The following is an 18,425-nucleotide window of genomic DNA, read 5'->3' on the forward strand; positions in this document are numbered from 1 at the left end:
AATAGCCGAATTGTGTTCCATAAGAAACAGATACAGCAGACTAAAAGATTCCACACGTACCATTGTGCACATTCATTGCTAATGTCCCAAAGCCCAACTTCAAACCCCTCACTCCTTGAAAGTTAAGGTTTGTACAATAAAAGACTCATACTATTGATAAAGCATAACTGTAAAGGTAATTACTACAGGCTCTTTGATATTAAGCTTTTGACAACAATTACAAACTGCTGAAAATCTGAAATAAAAATGTAAAGCGCTGGAAACACTCAGCGGGTCAGGCAGCATCTGCGGAGAGAGAAATACTTCAGGTTCGAGACCCTTTGCCAGAATGGGCTTTTCCGGTAATTCTTTTCTCAGTTAAGCTTTCCAATGCTGCATCATCAGCACTGCCCCGCCGCAGTGTTTTATAGGTGTTACGGACTAGGTGAATGTCCCTTTAAGATAGAGCATAGTGGTGTGTGTGTGTGTGTGGCGTGCTTACGTCAACAGAAGATAAAGGACGTAATGACATTGTTGAAGAAGAGTTGAAGTCAATCAGAAGAGGAGAGAGAGAGAGTGAAAAGAGAGAGAGACACCAGCCTGCTAGTTTTCTCTATCGATGGATGAGAAACAATAACTGTGTCTGTCACTACAATCCACGTATGGAAATTGGAAGTAATCCAGTGGAGTTCACTTTGTTGCTGACCTGTAGAGGGAAACAGGTATTTGTGTGGACGACCACGATTCGGATGCTTTTCGGGGTGAGGAAGTCACTACCGAGTAAACACTGAAGTGTCGTTTGGGTCCCACCGTGGAACATTTGGATTTCGTAATTAATCTCTATGTTCTCTCTACATCTACGTCTTATCTTCAGACAACGGTGGTTGTTGAAGAAGCCTTTGCTCATGTTTCACCTTATGGCTTGCGGAACTGAACTTTGATAACCATTCCTGGACTTGGAGTTTGGGACTTTGCCACACACACACAAAGAGTTTAGTTTTTGGGGTTAATGTTCAAGGTTTAACATTTTTACTTCCAACATTCTAACATTTTTACTTTTATTTTTCTTATTATCATAAGTAGTTATTAATAAAGTAGTTTTTAACACTGAATCATGACTCAGTGTGTTTCTTTTGTTGCTGGTTCATAACATAGGCAGCTTCCAAAACATGCAAATCAAAGTGATGATGACTCCGTGAATTATCACTAAATTCATACCTGCAAAAGGATTGCAATCTTAGAGTTCAAATAGCACCACTCAGACTTCAATCTTATAGATGATAGTTGCTAAGCGAGCCTCAAGATTAAGATTAACCTGAGCCGCACTTATCTGATATTTATTTCACTTCACAATGAGCCATTTGTGTTCGATGAACAGCAGAGTATTTTAACTTTCTCTTACTGCCAGTGGTACATGTACAAATCCAACTATCCTGCTGCTCTTTTTTGCATGGAGTTGAATTTTTGCTCATCTTGTTGAGAAATAGAAAACAATCAGTGCCAGCTTCGAGCGCTGAGGTACAACAGGGACTTGGAACTAAATGCACAGCAAAGCTCCTGCTATCATATTTCAATGTCTTTGCTGCATAAATGTGATGCTTTAGTCCGCCAGTCCTTCTCCTAACTCCCCAGAAGGACCGTTACAAATTTATGCCAACGTTTTGGTTATAATGTGGGGAGCGAGTTGAGATTCCCTCTATTCATAAAGGGCTTGTCCCACTAGACTTTCATGTCAGCAGCTTCCACATTTCCTAAGGAGGGTAGTTCAGCCCATTGAGCCTATGCTGGCTCACAGAGCAATCCAATCCCCTAATTTTCCCTGCAACCTATTCTCCCCACATCCCCATCTGCTCTCCACCCCCCCCCCCCCATTCCACAGCTGCCTGCACTCGGGGCAAGGGAGAGCAGAACAGGGGAAGCACACAGATTTTGGAGGGTTGTAGGACCGAAGAAAGTTAAGGGGGTGAGGAGGGGGCAAAACCATGAAGGGATTTGAGAACAAGTAGTCTAAAATCAACACGTTGCAGTGTAGGCCAATGAGCAGCAGGGGGTGAATGAATAATAGGGAACAGGCAGGTGAGTGAACCTTGATGTCACACTGGATTGCCACACAGGTTCCTTTCAATATACTCAACAGATAAATTTACTCCAAATAAAAAAAAACACAAAATGAATCCAATGTGATGACATATCAGATGTTCTATCCCGCGTACTTGGAGATACAACCAGTTCACATGGCTGTGTCTTGATGTTAATGTTTGCCTGTAATGGTCATGGGGGACTCTCAGTGATTGAGAGTCGAGCTAACTGTCAAGCACATTGAGACCAATTCTACACCAACCTCACACATTTCCATCAACCCCCCCCACCCCGCAAGATTCTACCCCTCACCTACACACTAGGGGCAATCCACAGCGGCTAATTAACTGACCAACACCCACATGTCTCTAGGAAGTGGGGGGAGGAAATCAGAGCACCCAGGGGGAACCAAACAGTTGCAGGGAGAACGTGCAAACTCCACACAGACAACCAGAGGTCAGGATCGAACCTGGGTTGCTAGAGCTTGTTCACACAGCATCGGAGAGAAGAACGAAGGAAGGCCTTCAACTTTGAAGGCAGCTTTCACAGCCTCAGGAAGTCCCAATGCTGTCTTACAATCCATGAAGTACGTTTGATGTCAGAAACACTGAAGCCAATTTGTGGCTCGTAAGATCTCTCAACAAGCAGCAATGTGACAATGAGCTGTTTTACTGATGTTCCACATTTCCTTACTACACAGAAAGAGGTAATTTCATCTCATCATTTCCATGCCATCTCACAGAGCAGTCCCGTTCCCCACTAATTTTCTCTGTAACCTATCTTTCCCACATTCCCATCAACACCCCCCCCCCCACCCCTCACCCACACAATAGGGGCAACTTACAGTGATCAATTAACCCACCATGTGGGAGGAAACCGAAGCACCCGGGGGGAAACCCATACGGTCACAGGAAGAACATCCAAACTCTACACAGACAGCACCCGAGGTCAGGATCAAACCCAGGTTGCTAGAGCTTGCTCACACAGCATTGGCTGAGGCCTTCCACCAATCAGCACAAGAATAAAGGACACAAAAGATATCATTTTATTATGCATCTCCTGGTAACATCCCATAGACCTCTTATTGGTGAGCACACAGTAGTGTTGCCACTGCAATTGTAAAACCATTGTACAAACTCTCCATTTGGCTGGCCAATATAGAACCTTTTAGTCACACACAAGGAAGGGTACTGCTGTTTGCTCAGTGTTTTGAGGGGAATAATCTTCAAAACCACATGGGAATGTGAACAACCACAGAAAACAGGAAATGGAAAACAGATTTGTATTATTACACCAGGAGAAAAATCCACTCTCTTTTGATTTAGTTTAGCATCTGTGGGTGTCAGGCTCCTGGCAAACCCACACAGAGATAACACAGAAATGTAAAAGTTGCAGCATCCCTCTTCGGTGTGGTTATCTGTACATCAACAAAACATATGGAGTGGTTGAGGCGATTATCATCGCTGCATTTAAAGAGAAGCTGGATAATCACCTGAAGGGAAAAAAGGAATATTGGGGGGAGGAAGAAATGAGAGATCTGGTAGGAGCGCAGGGAGTGGAGTTTAAACACCAGCATGAATGGCCCGTTCCAATGTAGTAAGTTAGATGCAATGCCACATAGAGGAGAGCTGAACCACAAATGCAATCTGCTTCAGTCTCTTGACTTACAACTTGAACATCAATCTATTGATGAACCACACAACGGAGTAAAACTTGATCTTGTTGACTATTTTGGTGGCTTTTTTTTTAAACAAAACATTATGGGATCTGTGCATCCCTGGCAGAGGCAGCATTTATTGCCTATCCACAACTGCCCTCAGTAGTTCGTTTTGGTAGGTCAAATATGATGGCGGAGTATATTATTAATGGTAGGACTCTTGGCAGTGTGGAGGATCAGAGGGATCTTGGGGTCCGAGTCCATAGGACGCTCAAAGCGGCTGCGCAGGTTGACTCTGTGGTTAAGAAGGCATATGGTGTATTGTCCTTCATCAATCGGGGAATTGAATTTAGGAGCCGTGAGGTATTGTTGCAGCTATATATGTGACCCTGGTCAGACCCCACTTGGAGTACTGTGCTCAGCTCTGGTCACCTTACTACAGGAAGGATGTGGAAGCCATAGAAAGGGGGCAGAGGAGATTTACAAGGATGCTGCCTGGATTGCGGAGCGTGCCTTACGAAAGCAGGTTGAGTGAACTCGGCCTTTTCTTCTTGGAGCGATGGAGGATGAGGGGGGACCTGATAGGGATATATAAGATGATGAGAGGCATTGATCAGGTAGATAGTCAGAGGCTTCTTCCCAGGGCTGAAATGGTTGCCACAAGAGGACATAGGTTTAAGGTGCTAGGGAGTAGGTATAGAGGAGATGTCAGGGGTAAGTTTTTTACTCAGAGAGTGGTGAGTGCGTGGAATGGGCTGCCGGTAGCGGTGGTGGAGGTTGATACGATAGGGTCTGTTAAGAGACTTTTAGATAGGTACATGGAGCTGAGAAAGATAGAGGGCTATGGGTAAGCCCAGTAATTTCTAAGGTAGGGACATGTTCGGCACAGCTTTGTGGACCAAAGGGCCTGAATTGTGCTGTAGGTTTTCTACGTTCTATGTTCTAATGTTGTGGTGTGCTGTCTTCTCGAACCACTACAGTCTGTGTGGTCAGGGTGCTCCCATGTTGCTGTTGGGGAGGGAGCTTCAGGATTAAGACCCGACACTGGTGAAAGACCGGCAATATCTTTCCAAGGAACATTTTGAGATTAAGGAGGAGGTAGTCCTGGGTCTTCTGAAAAGCACCAAGGCCCCATTATAGGACGGATGTGGAGGGGGTGCAGAAGAGGTTCACCAGGATGCTGCCTGGATTGGAGGGCACATGCTATAAGGAGAGGTTGGATAAACTTGGGTTGTTTTCCCTCGAGCGTCAGAGGCTGAGGGGAGACCTGATAGAGGTTTGTGAAATTGTGAGGGGCATAGATAGACAGTCAGAGTCTGTTCCCCAGTGTAGAAATGTCAAATACTAGAGGACCTGCCTTTAAGGTTTGGGGGCGGGGAGGGGGGGGGAGTGGTGGTGGGGAGTTTAAAGACGATGTAAGGGGCAAGTTTTTTTTTATGTCAAGAGTGGTAGATGCCTGGAATGGGTTACCAGGGGTAGTAGTGGAAGCAGGCAGTTTGGTGGAGTTTAAGAGGCTTTTAGACAGACACATGAATATGAAGGGGATGGAGGGACATGGATGATTCACAGGAGGAGGACATTTAGTATAAATTGGCAACAAGATCGGCACAACATCATGGGCCGAATGGCCTGTCCAGTGCTGTACTTGGTGGGAGAAGTGGTGGCTTTGGGAGGTGCCGTCTGTAGCCTGGGCGAGTAACTGCAGTACACTTCATAGATGGTGCACACTGCAGTTACCTCGTGTTGGCAGATGGGGTGCCAGTCGAGCGGGCTGCTTTGTCCTGGATGGTGTCAAACTTCTTGGGTGTTGTTGGGGCTGCACTCCCCATGGCAAGTGAAAAGTATTCCATAACACTCTTGACGTGCCTTGTAGATCGGTGGGGGGGGGGAGGGTGGGTGGTGAGACCTTGGGAGGAGAGTCACTCACCACAGGATACCCAGTCTCTGATCCAGTAGCCACAGTATTTGCAAGATAAGATATCTTTATTAGTCAAATGTACATCGAAACACACGGTGAAATGCACCTTTTGCGTAGAGTGTTCTGGGGGCAGCCCGCAAGTGTCGCCACGCTTCCGGCATCAACACAGTATGCCCACAACTTCCTAACCCGTACGTCTTTGGAATGTGGGAGGAAACCGGAGCACCCGGAGGAAACCCACGCAGACACGGGGAGAACGTACAAACTCCTTACAGATAGCGGCCGGAATTGAACCCAGGTCGCTGGCGCTGTAATAGCGTTACACTAACCACTACACTACCGTGCAGTTGAAATTTTGGACAATAGTGACCCCCAGGACGTTGATGGTGGGAAATTTGTAGTAAAACCATTGAATGTCCAGGGTAGATGATTAGATTCTCTCGTTGGCTGGGACTTGTACGCTGTGGATGTTACTTGCCACTTACCAGCCAGTGCCCAAATGTCATCTAGATTTTGCTGTTTCATTTGCTGAAGAATTGCAAATAGAATTGAACATTGTGCAATTATAATAGAACCCCCACTTCTGACCTTAGGATGGAAGGAAGGTCACTGATGAGGCAGCTGAAGATGGTTGGGCCCAGGACACTGCCCTGGGGAACTCCTGGGGTTGGGCTGATTGACCTCCAACTACCTTCCTTTCTGTGAAAACTCCAACTATTAGTGTTTTCACCCACTGAATTCACTTCTGATTTCTCTGTAGTTGTACCCCAAAGGGCAATTTCTGACAATTACCCCTCTTCGCTTTCATTTATTTTAAAACTGTTTGCAACATTTTTTCCACCTGTCCCCTCACCCAGTTTGAAGTCTTCATGGTGACAAAATTTATCCTTTCCCCTTTGACCTTGGTCCTAGTCCAGTTCAGCCTGCCCAAAGGGTATAGTCCCTTCTGTCCCAGTGTTAGTGCCAGCATCCCATGAAATTAAATCCTTCTTTCCCACACCACTCACTTAGCATCATGCACACGTCCGTAACTTGCTTATCAATTTGCATGTGGCTCAGGCAATAATCCACCAATTACATCCCTTGCTGCTCTATGAGTTTAACTCTTCATCCCCTCTAACAAGAACCACTTGCCTACTCTTTGTTCTGGTTTTGGTCTCAATGTGGACTATTAGACTGGATCCTCTCATATCCTAATAGTTGGCTTGCAATGTCCCTGGCATCACAAGGGCCAACAAACCAAATGGGACTTCTGTTCTTGTTGACACATCTCTAGTCATGCCATCCCCAACAACCACCACAGCGTTTGATGGCTCTGGGCCTGTACTCGCTGGCGTTTAGAAGGATGAAGGGGGAAATCTCACTGAAACCTACTGAATATTGAAAGGCCTGGAGACAGTGGACGTGGAGAGGATGTTTCCAGTAGTGGGAGAGTCAAGGACCAGAGGGCACAGCCTCAGAATAGAAGGAAATCCCTTTAGAGCAGAGATGAGGAGGAATTTCTTCAGCCAAAGGGTGATGAATCTGCCACAGACGGCTGTGGAGGCCAAGCCATTGGGTATATTTAAAGCAGAGGTTGACAGGTTCTTGATTAGTGAGGGTGTCAAAGTTTACGGGGAGAAGGCAGGAGAATGGGGTTGAGAGGGAAAAATAAATCAGCCATGATCGAATGGTGGAGCAGACTCGATGGGCTGAATAGCCTGATTTTACTTCTATGTCTTATGGTCTACATTACTCTTCCCCCTCCTTTGCCTGGACAACTCTGGACAAGAACCTGCTCCAAGGTGCCTTGGTAATGTTCCTTATCCCCAATAACATCGTTGTTGGAGAGGACCTTTTTCTGCAGATCCTTTCGCTCAGTTATTCTAGTGTCAGTCACGCCAAGCCCATTTTGATCCCATGCAGAATTATCCTCCTGATACACATGTGGTTTTAAAAATAAGTACGCAGTGGAAAACCACAAGACAAGGATCTTGTACTGGGCTGTTCTGTGTTGAATCGAAAGACTGCAGATTCCATTGAAGGAGAAACTCTTGGCAAGTTGTAGAATGATTTACAATCTACAAAGGAACTGTAAACCAGTGAACCTTGTCATGACCAACTTAGTCAGACAGTCATAGAGAGAGATCGCATGGAAATAGGCCCTTCAGCCCATCAAGTCTGTGCTGACCATCAACTACCCATTTACAGTAATCCTTTTTTTAAAAAATATTCTCCTCACGTTTCCATCAACTATCCCCAGATTCTACCACTCACCTGCACTAGGGGCAATTTACAGCAATCTATTAACCTGCAAACCACACATCATTGGTATGATATGTGGTTGGGATGTGGGAGGAAACCGGAGCACCCTGGGGAAACCCACATGGTCACGGGGAGAACGTGCAAACTCCACACAGACAGCACTGGAGGTCAGGATCGAACTCAGCTCTCTGGAGCTCTGAGGCAGTGGCTCACATGGGAGCCGAACAACCCAGACCTTGGTGGTGAGACAATATTGAAGCAAACTGACGTTGCTGGTCAGTCACCAAGAAGAGCAGGATCTAGCCAACTAGTTAGGGACTGGTCACGTGGCTGATAATTTGTATACGATGAGGATAAAGAGCAGAAGATACAAGCACTGGCACTGCAGTTGGAAGGGTCGACTGAGTCAGACCGAGATGACGCAGACTGACGACCTGAGGAATGATTGTTCACAGTAACTACTGGTTATATTCAGGTTCTGTGAGTGGAGCAGTTGAAGTGATTTGGAATGTGTGAATTTTATCTACTATTGCACAAAGAAATAAAATTATTTGTTAGCAGGATCCTCATTGCCCATCCAGCAAACACTGAAATTGAGGCACTATAATGTTCAGAAGTGTGGAAAGACACTGTCCCTATACAGACCATCCCCAGGTTATGAACTCCCAACTCATGGACACCCTTACATACAAGCAAGCTCCCATTATATTGTTAAATTCAAAAGTCCAACGTACATACAAACCTTCGCTCCTACTGGTCCTCTCTCTCCCTCCCTCTTGTAATTGTTCTTTCTTACAGTTTTTCTTTGCTGTCTTATGTACATTTATGTCCTGTGTGTCGTCTGTACCCATGTGCCTGTGATGCCACACTTGTGCACATGACAATAAACTCGTCTTGTTATTTTGATGCCATTCATTACAATACTGTGGAGGTACGGTTACCATATTGAGTGAATTTTGTTTGTTTTCTGACTTATGGGCAAAATCAACTTGTGGACGTCCGTAAAAGCAGAACCCAGTCATTACCTGGTGAGAGCCTGTACCTGCAACTCGCCACAAGTTGCGACTGAAGTCAATGGAAAAACAAAAGAATTGCTCTGAAACTGACAACTCACGAGTGAAATCCCATTGCACAGAGCAGTGCCTCCCACCATTTTGTCAGTGGATCCTTAAAGAGAAAAACAGGCAAGCACCCAATTTTCAATGGAAGAGGAATTTCACTCTGATAAGCACTTGTGCACAAGCCGAGTTTAGGTAACCCTGGAATATTTATCCACCATAATACAAACACACACATACACATCCTTTCAAGGCAAGTATGTGGCATTTGCAAGATACAAGGCAGGCGTGCTGAATCTAAACAGCAAGATCAACTTTCCAATGCAAGAACAATTTTTCATATTTCTCTGCCTTGAACTCTTCAGAAGTATCACAAAAATAAACAAATCCAAATTTATTCCCCATGCTTTCAGTGTTTCCTGTTGAACTTCTGCACCCCTATTGGAATACGTGGCCTAATAGTTAGACCCACAGGGATCCCTCTTTGGACATCCAATATATGGTGAATTAACTTTAGAGTGTCTCAACCCAATGGGACTATCCTAAAGGATGTTCGGAGAGAGATGGCAACTCAATCTACACACAGCAACAATACGAAGAAGACTTTTTTTTGGTTCTAATTGTATTCTTGTATAATTTATGGTTAGTTTAGGTTTTTCTTGTAAATGTTGTGTCTCTAATGCCATGTGCCTGTGATGCTGCTGCAAATAAGTTTTTCATTGCACCTGTACTTGTGCATATGACAATAAACTCGACTTGACTTGAAGTAATGGACTCCAGCAAGGAGTGCTTAGCTGGAAAGACCCAAGGCCTGTAAGAGAGGACTCTAGCTACTACCCTGCAGATTAGCTGAAGCTAAGTTAAGACCGAGAGAAAATATTCCAAAACCTGGCATTGACATTTTTTCCTGATATTTCGCTCTTTATGTTAATGGATTCCATTGGAGTCAATTGATATAGAAAGCCAAAATTACAAGTCCAAGTCTATTGTATACCGATATACTCGACTGTCCATACAGTCAGGTGACTATTATAAGATGCTCTGCAATCAAATTCGCTGATAAAGGTGTAGTGAAGACAATTTGTCAATTACCTCAAATGCAGTTTAGAGAAAAACATCTGTAATCACTGAATGGCCACTCACTCACTTGTATCGCCTCATCCCTCCAACCCTGACATTTCCTTTCAAAAGTCTGAGAACTGAAAAATAAACTATATCCACTGGAAGTACGTGTCCTCCCCATGTTATAACAGGGTTCCATTTTCAAGAGTGGTTCGTAACCCGAACAGCTGGCAAATCGGAAATAAAAGTAGAGTTTATTGTCAGATGCACAAGAATACGTATGCATATGTGTAATGAAAAACTTGAGGCAATATCACAGGCACATAGCAACAGATACATAACATTCACAAGAAAAACATAAAGTTCACATAAATTATTGAAAATTACACAAGAAAGAACACAATTAGAACAAAAAAAGTCCATTGTAGTGCAAAGTGATCATAATGTTGCTATATTGAGGTAGTCATTAAGGTTGTGCAGGTTGGTTCAAGAACTGAATGGTTGAAGGGAAGTAGCTGTTCTTGAACCTGGTGGTGTGGGACTTCAGGCTTCTGTATCTCCTGCCTAATGGTAGCTGCGAGAAGATGGCACCACCCGGATGGTGGGGATCTTTGATGATGGATGTTGCCTTCTTGAGGCAGCGCCTCCCGTAGACACTACCGATGGTGGGGAGGGATGTATTGGGCTCAGTCCACTACTCTCTGCAGTTTCTTACATTCCTGTGCGTTGGAATTGCCGTACCAGATCACGATGCAACCAATCAGGATACCTTCAAGGTTACATCTGTGGAAGTTTGTTGGAGTGTTTGGTGATAAGCCAAACCTCGTTGTGAATGCTCGCGCCTTCCTCATGATTGCATCCACGTGCTGGCCGAGAACAGGGTGTCCACAAGGCAGAAGATGCCTGCAACCCCACAGCAGCCAGCAAATCCATCCCACCGGTCTCCCAAGCACTTCTGTACAGCCCGTACATACAAACAAGTCAAGGGTTTGTCAGTTGGGGAGGACCTGTACTATTCCTTTCCTCACCTGAAGTTGAGCTGAAAAATATTAATACAGCTGGGATAATAACGAACAAAGGAACAAAAGTACAAGAGGCTAAAACCCCAGGTCCACATGGAATGAGTTTGAAGAGCGAGATGAGATTTTGATAAAAACACAAGATCCTAAGGGTTCTTGACAGGGCCGGATGTGGAGAGCGTGTTTCCTCTTGTGGGAGAAACTAGAACTAGTGGTCACTGTTTAAATACAAGGGGTGGCCATTTAAGACAGAGATAAGATGAATATTTTTCCTTCAGAGAATCACGAGTCTCTGGAACTTTCTTCCTCAAAAAGTGGTGGAAGTCTTCGAATATCTTTAAGGCAAGAGGGTGAAAGGATACAGGGGCTAGACGAGAACGTGGAGTTGAGTTTACAGTCTGATCAGCATTGATCTTATTGAATGCAGAAAAGGCTTCAGGGGAATGACTGACCATCCTGCTCCTAATTCAGATGTTTCAATGTACATTCTACCAACTGTTGTTGGCAGAATGTGGAGGCGTACAGGAGTGAGATAGATCGGCTGGTTGAGTGGTGTCGCAACAACAACCTCGCACTCAACGTCAGCAAGACCAAGGAATTGATTGTGGACGTCAGGAAGGGGAAGTCAGGAGGACACACACCAGTCCTCACTGAGGGGTCAGCGGTGGAAAAAGGGTGAGCAGCTTCAACTTCCTGGGTGTCAGCATCTTGGAAGATCTATCCTGGGCTCAGCACATTGATGCAATCATGAAAAAGGCACGCCAGCAGCTCTACTTCATTAGGAGTTTGAGGAGATTCGGTACGTCACCAAAGGCTCTTACAAATTACTACAGATGTACGGTGGAGAGCATTCTGACTGGCTGCATCACCCCCTGGTACAGAGGCTCCAATGTGCAGGATCGAAAGAGGCTGCAGAGGGTTGTAGACTCAGCCAGCTCCATCACGGGCACAATCCTCCCCACCATCGAGGACATCTTCAAGAGGCGGTGCCTCAAGAAGGCGGCATCCATCACGAAGGACCCTCACCACCCGGACCATGCCCTCTTCTCATTACTACCATCGGGGAGGAGGTACAGGAGCCTGAAGACCCACACTCAACGATTCAGGAACAGCTTCTTCCCCTTCGCCATCAGATTTCTGAACGGTCCATGAACACTACGTCAATGTTCCTTTTTTTTTTGCACTATTTTTGTAATTTATAGTAATTTTATGTCTTTGCACTGTACAGCTGTACTGCAAAACAACAAATTCCACATCATCTAGGTCAGTGATAATAAACCTGATTCTGACATTCATGTGGAAACCAAGGAAGATAGCAAGGGATATGCAGATGATAGGTCAGCAGCTAATGGTGTTCCTCTCGGATGTGGGGTGCGTGAAACCCCATTGAATGGCGGGGAGGCGGGTGTGAGACACAGATTACAGTGGGGGCACGAGGCTTTAATAATATTTAACTAATTTAGTTCACACATGGTAAAGGGGGATACAAATATACTCACTAGCTGCCCTGGGCCTCTCTGGGATAGGCCAGCTCTTTAAAAGGAGCAGGCCATGACATCATGTGGTTATGGAGGGGTGTGTGCTCTATTGAGCGTAAATAGATGGAAATTGGGACCCATGGCTATCAACAAAAGAGAGTCATCGCTGCATTGAGTCACACGACAGAGGAACAGGCCCTTTGCCCCACCATGTCCATGCTGACCATCAAGTACCCATCTACGCTATTCCTATTTACCGGCACTTGGTCCGTAGCCTTCTCTGCCTTGGTGATTCAAGCACTCATCCAGATGCTTTTCAGCTGTTGGGAGAATCTCTAACTCCAACGCCAATGCGTTCCAAATTCCAGCCATCCCTCTGGGCGAGTCAACTCTTCCTCAGATCCCCTCAACAACTCTGCTACTTACCTTAAACCAATGCCTTCTGGTCTTAGACACTTCTGCTATGGAGAGAAGGCTCATACTGACACATCCTATCTCCGTCTCTCAATTTTCTCTGCCTCTATCAGGTCCCTCCTCTGCTCCAGGGTAAACAAACCCAGCCTATCCAATCTCTCTTCATAATTAAAACACTCCATGCCTGGTGAATCTCCTCTGCATCCTCTCCAAGGTACTTCTTATAGTGTGGCAACCAGAACTGCACACCACATTCCACCTGTGACCTAATCAACGCTATATAAAGTTGTACCACAACTTCCCTGCTCTTATATTTTATGCCCTAACTAATGAGGGCAAGCATCCTGCATAGGACATAATGCTGGGAGCTGTAGATTAGTCAGCTTTAAGATACAGGAATCTACTGAAAGTGATAGTAGGGCTTCCAAAGACAAACTATAAATTGAAAATAAGATTAACAACAACCAGCATGAATTTGGAGAATCTAACACTGCTTCTAAATCTATGAGAAAAGAATTCAGAAGTAATGATGTTAAATTTGTATTGGGCCCTGTTCAGGTTTAAGCTAAAGTGTTGTGGAAAGTTCTGATTCTATAGCACAGGAGAAAGTACTGGGAGGTTACAGCTCAAGACAGGATCGAAGAGGTTCAGGTTTTCTCTTTAGAAAAAAAAGGATTTAAGAGGTAATCTGATATAGGTCTTTAAAACTCTGAGTGGGTTGCAGAGAGTAGATGCAAAATGTTTCCACATGAGGAAATCTAAAACCGGGGTCATTAGTAGAAGATAGCTACTAATAAATTCAAAAGGGAAACGAGAAGAAATCTATCCTGTATGAGAGTGGTTAGAATGTGGAACTACCACCACAGGAAGTGGACGAGACAAATTACTTAGATGCTTTCATGAGAACGTTAGATATAGGAGGAGGAGTAGACTGTTCAGCTCCTTAAGCCTGCTTCACTATTTGATCAGTTCACTGCTGTTTTTCTACCTCAACTCTACCTTCCCTTACTTTATCCAAACTTTGATTCCCTTAAATGTTTTATCATCTCAAATACATTCAAAAACTGAACTTCCAAAGATACACACTTCTAAGAATTCCACAGATTCATTACCCCCTGGGCAAAGAAATTTCCCCTCATCTTACTCTTCAATGATTGACCCCTTATTTTCAGACTGTGACCCCTGTTTTTTTTTCTCCCTCCAGTCAGATGAATCATCCGCCCAGCCTGTCAAGTCCTTGTTCTTCAGGATTCCAGGGTATTTAGGCCAAGTCCTCTCAATGTCTCCCTGGAATCAGTCAAGTGACTCTTTGTTGCAATCTAAGGCAAGAGTGTTAACTTGGATAAGACCAAGACAATGGACAATACTCCAGCTGGAGTCTCACCAAGGCCTTGCCAAATAGAAGCCACAGGCTGGATCAAACTTAAGAGGTTCAGAGGAGAATCATCTCTGAGGTTTCCTTTGTGGGTCAGTGGCACTACTGCACGGAATTGAAGTACAAACATCAGCACATGTGACTTTCCACTCGACAGCTGGATTCAGCACTGAACATGGGGAGAATTGTAATTGGTCTGTTATTGTCACATGTACTGAGATACAGTGAAAAGGTTTTGTTTGCGTGCCATCCAGACAGATCATGCCGTACATAAGTACATCGAGGTAGTACAAAAGGAAAACAGAATGCAGAATATAGTGTTACAGTTACAGAGAAAGTGCAGTGCAGGCAGACAGATAAAGTGCAAGGGCCACGACGAGGTAGATTGTGAGGTCAAGAGTCCATCTTATCGCAGTAGGGAACCGTTGAATAGTCTTATAACAGCAGGGTAGAAGCTGTCCTTGAGCCTGGTGGTACGTGCTTTTAGGCTTTTGTATCTTCTGCCCGATGGGAGGGGGGAGAAGAGAGAATGACCGAGGTGGGTGGGGTCCTTGATTACGCTGGCTGCTTTCCCGAGGCAGCGAGAAGTGTAGACGGACTCAGTGGAGGGGAAGCTGGTTTGTGTGATGGACTGGGCTGCGTTCACAACTCTCTGCGATTTCTTGCGGTCTTGGGGTCCTGAGCTAAGAGGCCAAGTAAACTTTGCAACTCCCTCCCCACATCTTTACAGAGATGGCTAGAGTCCCCACATCATTTGAATGGGGTCACTGACTTGATCAAAAAGGTCAGTGAAGATAAGTAGTTTGTTTTTATTTCTTTCTTAATATTACTGTTTTTTTTAATGAATTTACATTTGGTGAATGTACTGTAAATTAAATTAAGTTTATATTAATTGTTAAAAATAAAATCTATTGCAACTGCTTTAAAATAACTCATTATCAGAGAAACTCAAATAATTGAAAAGGACTTTGATGCAACAACCTGTCAAAGGCCATCAGAGCGATCTGGGGGCGAGGCCTAGTCACCACTCAGACTAAAAGGAAGGCCTGGAGTCTGACCAGACCCGCAAGGCAGCAAAAGATTAGCATAGCTGCAAGGGATCGTGAGGAGTTAAAAGATGTGCTGCAAAGCTGGGATGTAGTTGGATTGGGGAGAACTATAAACCCCACCACAGACTAGTTAGACTGCATGGTCTGTTTTAGTATCCTGAGTAATTCCACGCATAAACCAAGAAGGAACACAGCTCCCAAAACTAATGACATTTCCATAACACTTCACACTGTCCCAAAGTGTGCTACAGCTAATGAAACATCATCTATATTGTCATGCAGGAAACACACAGCAAGGTCCCACAACCAGCAATGCAAAAATGGCCAGATAACCTTCCACGACATTTTGTCACCATTGACGTCAGTTTGAAAACCACTGCTACTGACAGCAGCAACAACTACCAGAGCCGTCAGCGTTCCCAACTGACTGCCGCAACCTGTCCTGCAACAAACAGACACAAACATTGACCTGTCTTCCTCTTGCAGATGCCCCCTGACTTGCTCTGTATGCCCAATGTTTTCCAGTTCAGAGTACTCAGTACTAGCAGATTTTTTTTTGTATATAAATAAAAAAGACCCACTATTGATTATTTCCACAACTTGTCTCTTGAAAAAAAAATCAGATTGATCAGTGATAATGGGAACTGTGTGCAATCGAGCGAAACCACTTCCATTGCCTTGTGGCTTTCTAAAGCATCTCGCACTCCTGGAAAACAAAAGCAATAGGACATTGCCAGTCTTTAAGCTTGTAGACTTCTGTGCAAGAGGGAGTTAGGGATAGAGACATTGATAGCACAAATGGAACAGACCAGAAACAGCTGTCCAATTATCTGACCCGGATCTCTTTTAGAAATGCATTTGGGTGTTTTCAAGAACATAAAACATGGAACATTACAGCACAGTACAGGCCCTATGGCCCATGATGTTGTGCCGACATTTTATCCTGCTCTAAGATCTATCTTAGAGGAGACCATTTATGGAGAGGGACAAGGAGGAAATGGTGACACGGTAGATGCCAACTCCAAGGCAGGGAAGTTAACCCTACCATCCTGAGCAGTGGAGCAACTAAAACTCTCCCACTTCCCTCCCCAAGTCACTTACATAGCCCGGTGCCACTGGGATCTGCCAAGCTTTTAAGCTGCTCTACTGGACAGGGGGAAATGGACAGTCATGCAGCACTGACAGGGCCTTTCTTAACATGAGTAGTTATAACCCCACAAGATGTCCTCCAGACTTGACTGCAATTTTCACTCAATTGAATTAACTTGATTCATTGAAATACATGGGATCGGTGGTGTCGCACAGAGAGCCGGTTGGCTGACAGGTAACAGTCAGAATGAGCAGATCCTCTTCCGATTGGCAGGCAGCAACCGGTGGGGTTCCACAGGGTTCTGTGCTCGGACCCCAGCTACTCACGATATACACTAGTGGGTTAGATGAAGGAATTAAATGTGACACCTCCAAGGGTGTGGGTGACACAAAGGTGGGTGGGAGTGGGAGCTGTGGGGAGGATGCAGAGAGGTTCCAGAGGGATTTGGACAGGTTGAAGGAGTGGGCAACTGCATGGCAGGTGCAGACTAATGTGGGTGAATGTGAGGTTATCTACTTTGGTGGCAAAGACGGGAAGGCAGATCATTATCTAAAAGGCAATAGATTGGGTAAAGAGAAGGTACAACGAGACCTGGGTATCCTTGTACACCGGTCGATGAAGGTAAGCATGTAGGTGCAGCAGGTGGTTAAGGCAGCAAATGGTACGTTGGCCTTCATTGTGAGAGGATTTGAGTACAGAGCAGGAGGGTTTGTTGTAGGGCCGTGGTGGGATCACACCTTCAACAGTGTGTACAGTTTAGGTCTCCTGATCCAAGGGTTTTCTTGCTACAGAGGGTGTTCAGCGAAGGTTCACCAGACAGATTCCTGGGATGGCAAGATCGACCTACAAAGAGAGATTAGAACTGTTGCTTGTATTCACTGGAGTCTGGTAGAATGAGAGGGGATCTCATTGAAACCTCTAAAACCCTGACAGGAGTGGACAGACCAGATGCAGGAAGGATGTTCCCGGTGATGGGAAGTCTGGAACCAGGGGTCAGGGCTGAGGGGTGACCTTATAGGAGGTTTATAAAATGAGGAGGGAATTAGGAGGACCTTAACACATGGCTGGTTGGAGCCACTTGTGGGAATTTCTTCTTGGCGAGGTGTAGGAGAGTCTAAAGCTAGAGGGCACAGGTTTAAGGCAAGAAGGGAAAGATTTAAAGGGGACCTGAGGGGCAAGCTTTTCCCCCACACAGAGAGTGGTGGGTATATGGAACGAGCTGCCAGAGGAAGTGGTAGAGGTGGGTACAATTACTATGTTTAAAAGACATTTAGACAGGTGCATGGATAGGAAAGCTTTAGAGGGTTAAGGGCCAAACAGGGCTAGCTTAGATAGATATCATGGACCAGTTGGGCCAAAGGGTCCATTCCCATCCTGTATAACTCTATTCCACATTCCGATCAACTCCTCCCACATCCTACCACCCACCCACACACCAGGGGCAATTTACAGCAGCCAATTAACCCACCGACCCACACGTCTTTGGGATGTGGGAGGAAACCGGAGCACCCGGGGGGAAACTCACGCAGTCACAGGGAGAACATGCAAACTCCACACACAGACAGCGCTGGCAGTCAGGATTGAACCCGGGTCTCTGGAGCTGTGAGGCAACATCTCTACCAACTGCACCACTGCACTGTTGCAAATGAATGAATTAACTTAAAAAGAACATTTCAACCGTAGGGTCAAATATACAATGGAATATCACCAGAGGTCAGTGAATGGGACTCGTTCAGATCACTCCAAAGTGCTCTCACTGCCTGGATTACTGTGCTGTTATATTGCATGCAATGGGTCTTTTCCCTTTAAGCATTGTGGTTACGGTGAAGTGTGCCCTGATGGGCAGCCATAAACATTGGAGAAACATGGGAGGGGGTTGTCCAAATACTTTACCAGCCAAGCGTAGTGTGTGGCATGGGAGAGAAGTAGTAGAAGAAATGGTGATCAGGATTCACAATCAGAAAGGAAAAAGCTACAGATTTGGAAAGGGGGAAAATAAAAAC

This window comes from Pristis pectinata, chromosome X (genome assembly GCF_009764475.1).
Source record: "Pristis pectinata isolate sPriPec2 chromosome X, sPriPec2.1.pri, whole genome shotgun sequence".
NCBI lineage: Eukaryota > Metazoa > Chordata > Chondrichthyes > Rhinopristiformes > Pristidae > Pristis > Pristis pectinata.